This window comes from Symphalangus syndactylus, chromosome 7, assembly GCF_028878055.3.
Source record: "Symphalangus syndactylus isolate Jambi chromosome 7, NHGRI_mSymSyn1-v2.1_pri, whole genome shotgun sequence".
NCBI lineage: Eukaryota > Metazoa > Chordata > Mammalia > Primates > Hylobatidae > Symphalangus > Symphalangus syndactylus.
Window position 1 is genome coordinate 70029149 of NC_072429.2, and position 14840 is coordinate 70043988.

Consider the following 14840-nt stretch of genomic DNA (forward strand, 5'->3'; position numbering starts at 1 on the left):
CCGAGGTGGGCAGATCACGAGGTCAGGAGATCAAGACCATCCTGGCCAACAGGGTGAAACCCCGTCTCCACTAACATACAAAAAAAATTAGCCAGGAGTGGTGGTGCACGTCTGTAGTCCCAGCTACTTGGGAGGCTGAGGCAGGAGAACTGCTTGAACCTAGGAGGCAGGGGTTGCAGTGAGCTGAGATCACGCCACCACTGCACTCCAGCCTGGCAACAGAGCGAGACTCCATCTAAAAAAAAAAAAGGAACGAGATCATGTCCTTTGCAGGGACACAGATATGGAGCTGGGAGCCATTATCCCCAGCAGAATATCACAGGAACAGAAAACCAAACACTACATGTTCTCACTTACAAGTGGGAGCTGAACAATGAGAACTTATGGACACAGGGAAGGGAACAACACATACTGGGACCTGTATGGGGTAGGGAGTGGGGAAAGGGAGAGCCTCAGGATAAACAGCTAATGCATGTGGGGCTTAATATCCAGGTGATGGGTTGATAGGTGTAGCAAACTACCATGGCACACGTTTACCTATGTAACAAAGCTGCACATCTTGCACATGTAACCTGGAACTTAAAATAAAATAAAATAAAAAAACTCTTACAACTCAACAATAAAAATACAACATAATTTTAAAAAAAGACTTGAAAAATCATTTCTCCATAGTAGATATGCAAATGGATAACAAGCACGTGAAAAGAAGCTCATCATCAGTCATTAGAGAGATGTGAATCAAAGCCACAGTGAGATACCACTTCACACCCATTAGGATGGTTATTGTTACAAAAAGAAAATAGCAAGTGCTGACAAGGATGTGGAGAAACTGCACCACTGGTGAAAATTTAAAATGATGTAGCCACTGTGGAAAACAGTATGGTGGTTCCTCAGAAAGTTAAACATAGAATTACCATATGACCCAGTAACTTACTCCTAGGCATATCTACACCAAGAGAAATGAAAACAGATGTCCACAGAAAAACTTCTGTGCAGATGTTCATAGCAACATTATTCATAATAGCCAAAAAGTGAAAACAACACAAGTGTCCATAAACTGATGAATGCATAAGATGTGATATATCTATACAACAGAATATTATTCAGCCATAAAAAGAAATGAAATGCTGGTACATGCTACAACATGGATAAGCCCTGAAAACATTATCCTAAGTTTAAGAAGCCAGACACAAAAGGTCAGATGCTGTATCATTCCATTTATATGAAATATTCAGAATAGACAAATACACAGAAACAGAAAGCAGACTGGTGGTTGCAATGGGCTGGGGAAGGGGTTAGTGTGGAGGGACCGCTTAATATGTACAGGATTTCCTTTGGTGTGATTAAACTGTTTTGGAATGATATAGAGTTGGTAGTTGTACAACACTGTTAATGTGCTACCACTGAATTACGCATTTTAAAATGGCCAATTTTATGTTAATTTTATCTCAGTAAATAAACAAATAAATATAAGTTAATGCATACATACACACAAAATTCACATGGTTCTACCAGGCATTCAGGGAGCCTGCCACATAGCATCCATTTCCTCTGTGGCGGCAGTGACTGGAAACGGTCTCTTCTTATGGAAGCTTCCAGGTAGTGTATAAAGGGGACACATATAAATGCATATAAGTAAGTAGGCATACTTAGTGTTGTTTTTACCACAATATTAACAGAGCACACTCTGTCCAGGCAGAGGTGACAGGTGAGTCATAGCTGCCACAAGGCCTTAAAGTCACAGTGCTCACAGGTATGTGGCTTCATTGTTGCTCCTCAGCTTGTTGGGCTATACTCTCCCCAACTTTCCACCCAAACATAAAACACAGAGCAGATATTAATATTTAGGAAGCACCTGGAAGAAGTTCAAAACTGAAACATAAAAGTAAATTACCAGATAGTGCCTTTATGGTCTGCCATTAGGAATGACACTTTCTCCCAAATACATGGTAGCTCTTGAACATGTATCATTTCACGAAGTCTTGTTCTAGCCTTTTCTGGAGAGAGGATGATGCAACCATGAGCTGAGTACAAGCCAGAATTACGTTAAAAAATTTTAAAGACAAGATTTCCTGGTATCCTTGCTGTCACTGCAGTTTCCCACTTTTCCATAACTCTTGAGGAGATGGGTCCTCAGAGATGTTCAGCTTCTCCTCATTCAATGTCTGTGGGATTCCAGAGTAGCCAGGGTTCTATTTAACTTACCTGTGTGCAAAGACTTGAGGTACAAAGCTGAATAAGCCACTTCTGAAGTTTTCCAAAAGTCTGATTTCATTGGGAGGCATCAAGAAGATTTTGACATTTATTTCACTCTTCTTCCCACTCCATAGCAGGCAAATATAATCTAGTCCTCTTGTTCCCTTCTCTAGGAGCTGTAGACAACCTGCATTGAGGATTCCACACCAAAGAAAGGAAGGGTGGTCTTGCGCTTATGGGAAACCAGGTGGCAGGCCAGGTACGTGTGGAAGGCCTCACACAGTTGCCTTGAGATACAACTACCAGAGGCCTGAGGAGTCTCTCCCCACAAGCTACCTCTGGACGGCTCAGTTTTCCTTTTTTGTTTAAATCAAATGATGAGTTCCTTCCTCTCAGGTAATTTTATTTCATTCAATGTTAAATGTCATATTTTAATTCTTCTATCATCTGCCTGTGGTTGCTTAATTTTTGCTTGAACTTTTAGTTCTACATTAATTGTAATAAATGCTTTAAAACCCTTACATCATTATCGACTGAATTCTCTATTTTCCTTTCTTTTTTTTTTGAGATGGAGTCTCGCTCTGTCGCCCAGGCTGGAGTGCAGTGGTGTGATCTCGGCTCACTGCAAGCTCCTCCTCCTGGGTTGACACCACTCTCCTGCCTCAGCCTCCCAAGTAGCTGGGACTACAGGCACCCACCACCACGCCTGGCTAAGTTTTTGTATTTTTAGTAGAGACAGGGTTTCACTGTGTTAGCCAGGATGGTCTCGATCTCCTGACCTTGTGATCTGCCGATCTCGGCCTCCCCAAGTGCTGGGATAACAGGTGTGAGACACCGGGCCTGGCCTCTATTTTCTTTATAAACATCTTCACCCAAGAGCTGCCCTTGTTCCTCCCTTGCCACTTTCCTAAGTATCCCTCCTTGTGCTGTTCCCTGTTTGTTGACACTGACTGAACATTCTTCAGGGACCTCGGTTCCCAGTGTTTCATCCTCTATCTGATTGGAACACACTAGACATCACCTCTGTCCCAAAGCAGAGTATTCCTGGCAATTTCTACCTCACTGGCATTCTTGTCAATTTCTTTAGACAAACAACAACATTTGTAGCACAACTCCATGGACTGGTTCATCCTAAGAAGAGAAGGGGAGCCACAACCTCACCCCACCTTCTCAGCTGCTCAGCCATTGCTGTTTCCCATCAACACATACTTGCTGGGTGTCTACTGCATTCATGGTCCAGTACCAAAACCAGATAAGTCACAGCCCCTGACCTCTGAGGGCTTATTTATGGTTAAATGAGACAACTGAAGTAAAGAAAACACGTAGAGCTTATTTTGAAGGCAATGACAAGTATCAGTGCAATGTTTAATACCTAGTTGTTAGTCTCACTATATAATCAAGCATCTGTCACTGTCTTTTGTATCTGTGCAAATAAATGTGAAAATTCAGACCATTTATAATACCAGTGCCAGAGCAGCAAGTGAGGAAGAAACAGGGCATCTGTTCATGTATAATCCTCTCTCCTGGGAAGGGGGGGTCCAACCCAAGAATTGCTCAGCAGGATTTTTGCTCCAGTTCCCTGTGGAGAAAGAGCTGAGCTGGCTCAAGCCATTGAGAACTGTGGAGCCAAGAAATCAGCACAACAAGGGTGAGCCTACCAAACCCGCCAGCTGGCTGCACCAAGTGCTCTGGGTCTAGCAGCAGCTGGGAAAGAGGGCAGAGTAGGTCATTTGACAGAGGCAAAAGGAGAGGAGAGGGGCAGCAAGGTGCGGCGGCTCAGCTGGAGGAGGAAGTCAAGTTGGGTCAGGCTTGATCTCACCCTTTCTCTGCTTCTTGCCCACAGAGGCACGTGGCACTGTGTGCTTGCATCTGGCCACCCCTGAAGACTCTGCCAGGCTGTGTGCTCTGTCTCCCATGGCTCTTTTCTGTGCCGTCATCTCAGCAAAGCACATTCTAGAGTTGCAATCTGACTCACAGGAAAGTGTGATCTAGTGTGATCACAGTGCTGCTCCAGATTGCAGCTGCAGGAATGGGGTGGGGGTACGGTGGGAAGAGTGGGGAGACTGTTCCAGGTCTCCAGCCTCTTTTAGGAACAAAAGTTTCCAGAGAAAGGAGGTCAGAAACAGGGAGGAAAAAATTCCATGCCTTTTATATAGGGCCACCTTGAAATCCTTCTTGATCTTCACGGATGACAGGTACTGGAAAATCACCATGGCCAGGTTAAGATGCAAACTTAGAATGGTGGTTACATATACCATGATTGGATATGAATCTGGAAAATTACTCTTGCTGTTTTCATTCTATTACCAAAACTTCATAATTGTCTGTACTCACATCCCCAGGCTGTTGCCATTCCATTTCACTTTTCCCTTCAAGTCTACCACTGGTTTAATATATAGGAAAAAAGAGCATGAAAACTTTCACAGCAGTTTTCATATTTTCCGTAAGTTCACCAAGAAAGTTATTCAATGTGTATAGCTATAAATGAGAGCATGGGTCAAATGATACAGGTTGGTATTATCAAGTGTTTAAAGAGCATGTACATATTACTTTCATATTATTTACACCTCTAACTCTACTCTGAAACTTTTACTTTTTCAATCAGATAGCTGTAACCAAACATTAGATCAATAAAATGATAAAAGCTAAAAGAGACAAAGGGTGGAGAAATGGATCCATTTTCTGCCACCTACAAGGGAAGAAATGCTATGCACACAAAGACATAACAGTACAAACTGTAACAAATGCCAAAAATAAGACACATATTTAAATAAAATATAAAGACTACTACTAGTACTAAACATAATTTAACCACAAGGAGGGTCCAACCCACAATGTTGGACCATACACACAAATTAACTCAAAATGGATCACAGACCAAAATATAAGGGCAAAAGCTATAAAATTCTTAGAAGAAAACACAGAAGTACATTTGCATAACCTTGGATTCACCAATGGTTTCTTAGCTATGACCCTGAAAACACAAGCAATAATAATAACAAAAATGATAAACTGGACATCATTAAAATGATAAATCTTTGTGTTTCAAAGGACACTATCAAAAAAGTGAAAAACTCCACAGAATGGGAAAAAATATTTGCAAATGATAAAGGACTTATACAGAGAACTCTTACAATTCAACAATAAAAAATAACTCAACTTTAAAAATAGGCAAAAGACTTGAAAGACATTTCTCTAAAGAAGATATACAAATGGTCAATAGCCTATGAAAAGATGCTCAGCCGGGTGCGGTGGCTCACGCCTGTAATCCCAGCACTTTGAGAGGCCGAGGCAGGCAGATGATGAGGTCAAGAGATAGAGACCATCCAGGCCAACATGGTGAAACCCCGTCTCTACTAAAAACACAAAAAATTAGCCGGGCGTGGTAGCACACACGTGTAGTCTAAGCTACTCGGGAGGCTGAGGCAGAAGAATCGCTTGAACCCAGGAGGCTGAGGTTGCAGTGAGCTGAGATCGTGCCACTGCACTCCACCCTGGTGACAGAGCGAGACTCCATCTCAAAAAAAAAAAAAAAAGAAAAGATGCTCAACACTGCTAGTCATCAGGAAATGCATATCAAAGCCACAATGAGATACCCACTTCAGACACATGTGGATGGCTACAATAAAACAACAATAACAAATTTTGGAGTGGATGTGGAGAAAGTGGAACCCTGGTATATTTTACATTGCTGATGGGAATGTAAAATCATGTAGCCACTTTGGAAAATATTGTGGCAGTCCCTCAGAAAATCAAACACAGAGTTACCTTATGACTCAGCAATTCTATGCCTAGGCATATATTCAGGAGAAATGAAAATATATCCACACAAAAAACTTCTATGCAGATATTCATAGTAGCACTATTCATGTTAATCATAAAGTGGAAACAACTCAGGTGTGCATCAACTCAAAAGAGAAATAAAATTGGGTATATTCACAGATAATGGATTATTATTCATCCATAACAAGGAATGAAGTACTGAAACATGTCACAACATGGATAAACCTTAAAAATATTATGCTAGGTAAAAGAAGCCAGTCACAAAAGATTTGTGATTTTATGTATATGAAGTATCCAGAATAAGCAAATCTGTAGAGACAAAAAGTAGATGAGTGGTTGCCAGGGGCTGGGAAGAATTGGGAATTGGCAGTCAATTAGTATGGGGTTTCTTTTTGAGGTTGCAGAAAGTTCTCATATCGTATTATAGTTATGATTGCACAAGTCTGTAATTACAATAAACACAATTGAATTGTATACTTTAAATAAATGAATTTTATGGGATGTGGATTATGTATCAATAAAGATCTTTAAAAATGTGATAGAGATAAGATAGATTCCTTCAGGTCCCCATGAGTCAAGTTCCAATTTCTAGATCTCTCTGTGTATACATGACAGAACCATAAACACTAGACTGTAATTCCATGGGTTCTGATATGTCTTTATTCTTACAGTAAGTTGGCATGTGGACAGAAAGAATGGCAAAGAATATAAAGGGTCTGGATGTCAAATTGGTAGAATAAGCAGTAGTAAGACTACTTCTACTACTAGAATTAGCCTTTGTGTGTGTTTGGAAGGTGGAGAAAGACTCTTGGATCAAGCTTACTAGATTCCTTTTGAAAATATCTGACCACCTTTTCAGGTAGTCAAAATGGTTGACTACCTTTTCAAAAGAAATTTTGTAAGCTTGATCCAAGAGTCTTTTTCCACTGTCCAAACACACACAAAGGCTAAGGCCCCTAATCATCACATCCATGATCTACTAGTGCATGTTTCTCATTAGGCTTTAATACTGAGCCAGGGCTGAGAAGAAACAATGTCAAATGGCCTTAGATATCATAAGGACTGCCAATAACTGTTTTAGAGAGGAAACAAGCAAAGGTTAAGAAGAGATGGGCAGCTGAGAGTAAAAGGTTTACTTAAGACTCATGGACACAGAACTAATTAATTAAGGGATGATTTAAATTTATTGAATGAGCACAGGTAAGAACAAACCTAAGGCATGGGCTATGGCATCAATTATAAGGACATGCAAAAAAAAATGATACTTTGTACTCACAATCTTTCACATTACAATAAAAAATATTCAAATCATTGAAAAGGAACAATTCCAACTTTTCTACAACAGGAAGAAGCAAAGAGACTTCAGAAATAAAGAAAGTATGAGTGACAACAACCACCTTATGAAAATGTGATGCTAAGCAGATGGATGAATAGTCATTTCACCAACTCTGGCAGTATGTGGTGGTACATAAAAGAAAAGCAGGTGAAATGGTATCCTGTGTTGCTGACGAGGGAGCTGTCTTCCCTTCAGGCTCTTTAACTGTAGACAGGGATATGCCACTGTTACAGAGAAGGAATGTATGCCACCTTATCTCAATACAGAGAAAAAGAGGCAGAGTCAAGAATATCTCCCAACTGTTTAGTGGGAAGAAAAGTAAAGGTTCACAACCAGGGAGAAGAGCTGTATTCACCCAGCGGGACACAGCAGGTGAGCACACAGCTGGGGAATCAATGTGCCACAGCTGACCAGCTTTTCAAAAGGAGTCTAGTAAGCTTTACCCAAGAGTCTTTCTCCACTGTCCAAACACATGCAAAGGCTAATGCCGCTAATCATCACATCCACGATCTACTAGTGCATGTTCCTCATTCAGCCTTAATCTGAACCATTCTCACCATCCGGAGTTTAGGATCCTTATTTGTTTTTTGTTTGTTTGTTTGTTTTTCTGAGATGGAGTCTCGCTCTGTCGCCCAGGCTGGAGTGCAGTGGTGCGATCTCGGCTCACTGCAAGCTCCACATCCTGGGTTCACGCCATTCTCCTGCCTCAGCCTCCCTAGTAGCTGGGACTACAGGCGCCCACCACCACGCCTGGCTAATTTTTTTTTTTTTGTATTTTTAGTAAAGACGGGGTTTCATCGTGTTAGCCAGGATGGTCTCGATCTCTTGACCTCGTGATCCGCCCACCTCGGCCTCCCAAAGTGCTGGGATTACAGGCATGAGCCACCGTGCCCAGCCGGGATCTTTATTTGTTTAATGCTCTGGACAAAGTAAAAAAATTTCCAACCACAATATCAGCACCATTCAACACTGGCCCCAGCATTAGGGCAGTTTTCTGCAATATGTTTATTCCAGAGGAACTTCCATATCTCCATCATTTAGACAGTGGTGGTCACATTTCACATACAAATTTACACAAATGCTTCTTTTCCAAAGTAAATGGGCATCAACTACTTGTTGATGGGAGTGCTAGGGGTAGAGGTGGGGAATGAGGTGGCCAGAAGCATAGAAATAAAAATCACCTTCAAGCAAGCTTCCTCAGCAGCCAGATGGCAGACTCAGTAACAACACTGAGTGCTGATTTGTAATGCGATAGCTTGTCTTTGCTTAGTTCAGGTTTCTATTATTGTAGCAATGCTCTTTACCACTATTTTTTTAAGCATCTATGCTTGCTGTTAAAAGAGTGAGTGAGCTGCTTTTTACTGAGTGCTTGTCATATGAGAAGCATCCTGCTGAGTACTTCACATACATCATCCCAATCAGTCCTCACCACCAGTCTGCATTATAGTATTATAATACCAATTTCACAGACAAGGAAACACAATTTGCCCCAGTCTCCCTGCTAAATGTCCTGTCACCGGTGAACCCACACCAGTCTGATTCCAGACTTTTTGTTCTTTCCATTAAACCACCAGCCTCTATGCATTTTTAAAAGAAAAACGGTACCCGCACACACATTAGGAAACGAGACAGAATGCCCTCATTGTTGTTCTGTGTAAACTTGGACATTGTCATCCCCGTATGCATCAACAAAACATTTGTTATCCAAGCTTGTTTCTCCTCTGGCATCCCACCCACTCTACTCTGCTAAGTGAGCTTCTGTGCTCACTGCTCCCTACACCTCCTGCTCATGAAGTGACCCAGCAACTCCTTCCAAATCTGGGGCACAGGTTTTCAGTGCTCACTTTATTAGACTTTGCAGTACTATGTGTCCCCTCCCACATGGAAGCACCATCCTGAGCGCTTGCCACCAGCTCTGGTTTCCTCTTGCTTCACCAAGCCCAGCCTCTTCTGTCTCCTCAGTGGGCTCCTCTTCTACCTGCTTTCCAATGCAAGAGGACCTTGGAGTTCAATGCCTGCATTTCTTCTTTCCTTTGTCTCTATTGTTTCCCTAAAGTGACCTCCTCCACAGCCCTGGCTGTAGACTCGGCTGTGACAGGACACTGCTGCCTTGCACTCTCACCCATTAGTGCCTTTGGAGCTTGGCACCATAAACAAATATAACCTGCTGACATCCGCAAACAAAATGAATGTACATACAAAGATACATACTGACCAGACATAGGCTGAGAGCCCCCAAACATTTACGTCCAATCTAAAACCCTCTGGGTGTAAGGTATGTATGTCCAGCTTTCTCACAGGACATCTCTTCTTGGATGTCTCATAGGAATCTCAAACTTAGTAGGCCTAGACTGCATTCTCAAGCTTTCTTCCAGACCTGCTCTCACTATAGTTTTTCTCATCTCAGCAAATGGGAACATCCTTCAACTAAATAACTCAAGCTGAGGCTCACTCTCTGAAGATTCCCTTCTACTTTGCTCCTCCCCAAACCAATCCATTATGAAGCCATCACACACATCTAGAACACGGATCTTTTCTCTAGCTCTGGCAAAGCCACAGGAGACTCAGGAACCCACCAGTCCTCTCTGACCTGGACTATGGCAGTAGCTGCTTCCTGGGTCTCTCTGCTTTCACTAGGCCCTGCCCCATGTGCCCATCTTACTAAACCCCTGATAGCTAAAGCTGACTTTCAAGTGGGGCAACCTCATTCTTGGTCAGTGGGCAGCCACAGCAAATACTGCAGCTCCTGCACATGGTCCACTAGGCTGTGGCCGGTTGGGTGCCTGGGATCTCTTGCTGGCCCCTGCAGCATGGTCATGCTGGCTTCTCCCTCCTGTCCAAGAGCTTTTCAAAGGTATTCTCTCTTCTGTGAGCAATTCTCTTTCATCTTCTCTTTACCTAACACCTAAACTTAAATAGTACTGCCTTAGAACACCATCTTTGAACCCTCTAAACTAAATTATGTCCATCCTCCATTGTGCCCTATTTTTTCTCACCAGGGTACGTATTGCAACTTGTAATCATAAATGCATTTGTTGTAAATTATTTTGTGTGGGATCTCCCATTAGAACTATGCTCCAGGAGCACAGAGAAAATATCTGGTTTTGTTAACCACTGCAGGCCCAGGACCTGGTTCAGGGCATGGTGGATTTTTTTTTCCCTTAGTGAAAAGAAGGAATAAATATACAACATGAGAATAAAGCAAAGGCCAAAAGACCAAAAAGAGGAGTAAAACATCAAGGTATGGAAAAAGGAAAATGTGCTTTTTTTCTGAGTTCAGCTCAGTGAATTTCTCCGGCTTTTTGTCTGAAGACACGACTGTTTAGCAAGTTCTGTCCTCTTGCAAAGGACTAACTCTCCACTTTAAAATATTTCTGCAATGAAGGGCAAGAAAGAATTTGCATCTCTAAAGGATAGAGATTACATCAGTTGGCCGGGTATGGTGGCTCACGCCTGTGGTCCTAGTACTTTGGAAAGCCAAGGCAGGAGGATTGCTTGAGGTTACAAGTTTGAGATCAGCCTGGATAACAGAGTGAGACCCTGTCTCTACCAACAACAACAACAACAACAACAAAAATTTAGCTGGGTGTGGTGGCATGTGCCTGTGGTTCCAACTACTTGGAGGCTGAGGTGGAAGGACTGTTCGAGCCCAGGAGGTTGAGGCTGCAGTAAGCCACAATTGCTCCACTGCACTCCAGCCTAGGCAACAGAGCAAGACCGTATTTCAAAAAAAAGAAAAAAATAAATTACTGGTCCCTAGGTTAAATATCTCAAGGAGAAAGGAAGAGAATGTTTTAGAAAGGGAGAAAGAAAGGTGATGTCTGCTGGCAATCACCATGGGCTTGGAGTGAGGTAATATGGTCTGGACCTGCACCACCAGGACACAGAGAATCACTAAGGAATCATCACTTTCTCTCTGCCTCAGTTTTCATTATAAGTTATCTTGAAGGCCTGTGCTCCCTTACTGTTAAAAAAAAAAAAAAGCCTATGGCTTTATTAGTCATGCATTTATCTAATGTTCATTCAACATGTAGTCTATCTATAAAAAAGGTGTGTTTGGGCTCTGAACAGACTGCCTACCCTGTGGTTAGGGAGCGCCTTCTGCATCAGTTTTTTGTTACCTTTGATTTTGGTGATTTACAAAACTTAAGTTTGCGTTGGTTACTCTGACCTATAACACCTTGAGAAACCTCACAGAAATGTTTTCATTAATAGCTCAAGTTAAAGGAAGTCATCCAGAAGAACAATGGACAGGGGACTCTAACATATTATATTTCTGAAATGTAAAGTCTATTTCTGATAATGTTTCACAGTGCAGAGGACATGAATCTTTTGAGAGAATCTATCTGACCCTGAACAGGACTAGCTGCTTCAAAAATTTTTCTTTTAATTTCGAGGTTGGAACTAGTTGAGCTGTCAGCTTTCAGAAGATAAGCTGTTACTGGTATCAGAAAAATGACACTGACCGAGGACTGGGAACAGACTGAGATTGACACCTACGATCAAGGTGTGAAGTAAACTTAAGACAGAAATTTACCGCAGGGTTTCATCAGCAACCACCTGACCTGGGCTGGGTGGGGAAGGGGCGACTATTGTGGCAAACAAATCTGCCATAAGACACCGTTGTTTCTTTTCACCCAGGCTTAATTTCTTCTGACATGGTAATTTCTGGACTTCACAGAAAACACACAGTAATCAAGGTTGTCTTTAAGTTCACTGATAGTTTGAAAGATCTCTGGGGTAGAGCAGATAATGACAAGAGCTCAAGAAAAGCCATTCTGAAAGACAAGGAGACCAGACTTAGAGCTGCCTTTAGTTGGAAGGGGTCACTGTTTATGCAATTTTCCTTCTTCTGTGTGTGCTGCACTGATGAGTCTGTACTAGCTGAGCCCTAATTCGTCCATCCTGTGGGACCCACAGAGCATTCCATATGTCATCTACGATCAGGAAGCTGAAAGCAGGAATCATAGGTAGAAAATCTTCCAGGCTACACATCTGCGTCTTCTATTCGTGCTACATGTACATGTATAAAAAACTGCCTTAGAATGCATACTGCTAAATGTGTCTCGAAGGCAGATATATTCTCTAAGTTTTTCTTTCTAAATACATTAGCAAAGAATTAGTAGTGAATAAAGTACAGTTTTACTTCTATATTAATTTGATATGTAAACTAGAGAGCCTGATCATTATCACAGCAAAATAATCTAGAAAATATTAATGATCAAATCTTCTTGTACGCAAAGACATCTCAGCAGCCCTGTCCTCAAACTCAAGGCTAGCGCTACAGCCGTCAGTTCAAAAGTTCATTTTTGTACACAGTCCAACCAAGTCTCCCCAGGGCAAGGCACTTGCACTTCTGCTGCCCTGGACAACTTGACCCTGGGTGAGCCTTAATCTAAACACAGCTTGGTTCTAACTCAATTTTCTCCCTTTTCTTTTCTTTTTGAGACAGAGTCTCACTCTGTCTCCAGGTTGGAGTGCAGTGGTACGAACTCGGCTCACTGCAACCTCCGCCTCCCGGTTTAAGCGATTCTTCTGCCTTAGTCACCAGAGTAGCTGGGACTGCAGGCACGCACCACCATGCCCGACTAATTTTTGTATTTTTAGTAGAGATGGGGTTTCACCATGTTGGCCAGGATGGTCTCGATCTCCCAACTTCGAGATCCGCCCGCCTTGGCCTCGCAAAGTGCTGGGATTACAGGCATGAGCCATCGCGCCCGGCCTCTCCCTTTTCTTATAAACTCTAATACTCTACAACCATGCCATCTAGGATTCTATAACCCATTTGTTTTTCTTTGTGTCTACCTGTGTCAGCAGTGAGATCCTCCTTGAGGCTCTGTTTCCTCATCTGCAAAGTGGGAATAATATCGTCTAGCCTCAATATTGTGCAATCTCAGATGTGCTACAGAAAATGCATCACACAGAATGCATATTCGTTAACTCTGAATAACTGGATGTTGTTTTCTTGTTTTTGAAGTTCATGCCTGGCCTTCTTTCAATCTACCACAAGCATATTCTCATTAGATACGTCACTACGTGTATTCCAAAGTACAACTCCAAAGCATTCACAATGCAACTCACATTGGTAGCATTTCACCAGATTTTAGCTTCTAGTTTTTCTCTCTTTGCTAAACAAGTAAAACAAGTACCACTGAAGGACCTAGAGGGACAGCCTTCATAACGTGCACTGGTTGTGATTAGTCACAGGCGCAACCGCACTGTCAGTTTCGTCGTTCCTTCTCGTCAGGGTGATTCAGTTCCCCACTGTCTCTGTTTCCTCGTCCCCTTGGAGTGTGTGGTCTGTGTGCTGAGATGAGGAAGCTCTACCAAGTTCCTCATTGCCAAGGTAACTAGTATTCCCTTCTTCAAAACCTAACACTGGATATGTGTCATTAAAAAGGCCAAGCAAAACAAAAACACAAAACAAAAACCTATGTCTGATGTGTAACTGTCTTGGAAAATTCTATATAAATTTACCACAGATTTAGGGCAAAGGGTACAAGACTGGTCTACATCTGCAAGCCATGATAAAGACCTTAAAACTGATTTAATGGATTTTACAAACATACATATTCCAAAAAAGAATCTTTTTCTGTAATTCCAAAAGAAACGTTCTCCAACTCTAGACCTCAAGATGACTTTCTGAAATTCATAGTATTTTCAAATAAAGTGCCTCCACTTGAAGATGATTCATAGTTCACACAGGAGTGTGTAGGTATCCTGTTTCTCTCTCTGGCATAACGATAGGATGATTGCATTGTCTTTATATTAGAGATGGGGTCTTGCCATCTTGCTTTGCCCAGGCTGGTCTCAAACTCCTGGGCTCAAGTGACCTGCCTGCCTAGGGCTCCTCCCAAAGTGCTGGGATTATAGGTGTGAGCAACCATGCCCGGCCAGGATGATTAATTACTATTTCTTCAGTACATGTTTTCTTATTAATAGTTAAACAAAACAAAACTGATGAAGTAGCATCTATACTTTTAATTTCTATTCTGTTGGAAATCCATCTTACTTCTTTGAGGGCAATTATCATTGCCAGAGATAACTTCAAAAGGCTATGCCAGACTGGGAGTGGTGGCTCACGCCAGTAATACCAGCACTTTGGGAGGCCGAGGCGGGTGGATCACTTGAGGCCAGGAGTTCGAGACCATCCTGGCCAACATAGCAAAACCTTGTCTCTACTAAAAATACAAAAATTAGCCAGGCATGGTGGTGCACGCCTGTAATCCCAGCTACTTGGGCACGAGAATCTCTTGAACTCCAGAGGCGGAGGTTGCAAAAAGAAAAAGAGCTATGCTGAAGCTCTGATGTAAACAAACAAACCTCTCTGTCAATCATGCGTCTACAGCTATCTGTAAGAACCAACACCAGGAAGGGCCTAAATCCGAATAGAGACAACATCACTTCTACTACATTTGTCTGCACTTAACTGCATTGGATGGTGCAGAGAGACAACATTTACATCATTGCAGAAAGTTGTATTAGGCAGTACTGATGCAGATGGTTTGATACAGTACTCTCTGAA

The 14840-nt window shown here is 42.2% G+C and overlaps 1 protein-coding gene across 15 annotated transcripts in view; it reads right to left on the reverse strand.

Moving 5' to 3' along the window:
• The window catches only part of SPIDR (scaffold protein involved in DNA repair), a 522838-nt gene that overhangs the window by 125458 nt on the left and 382540 nt on the right, over window positions 1-14840 (reverse strand). The window lies entirely within an intron of this gene.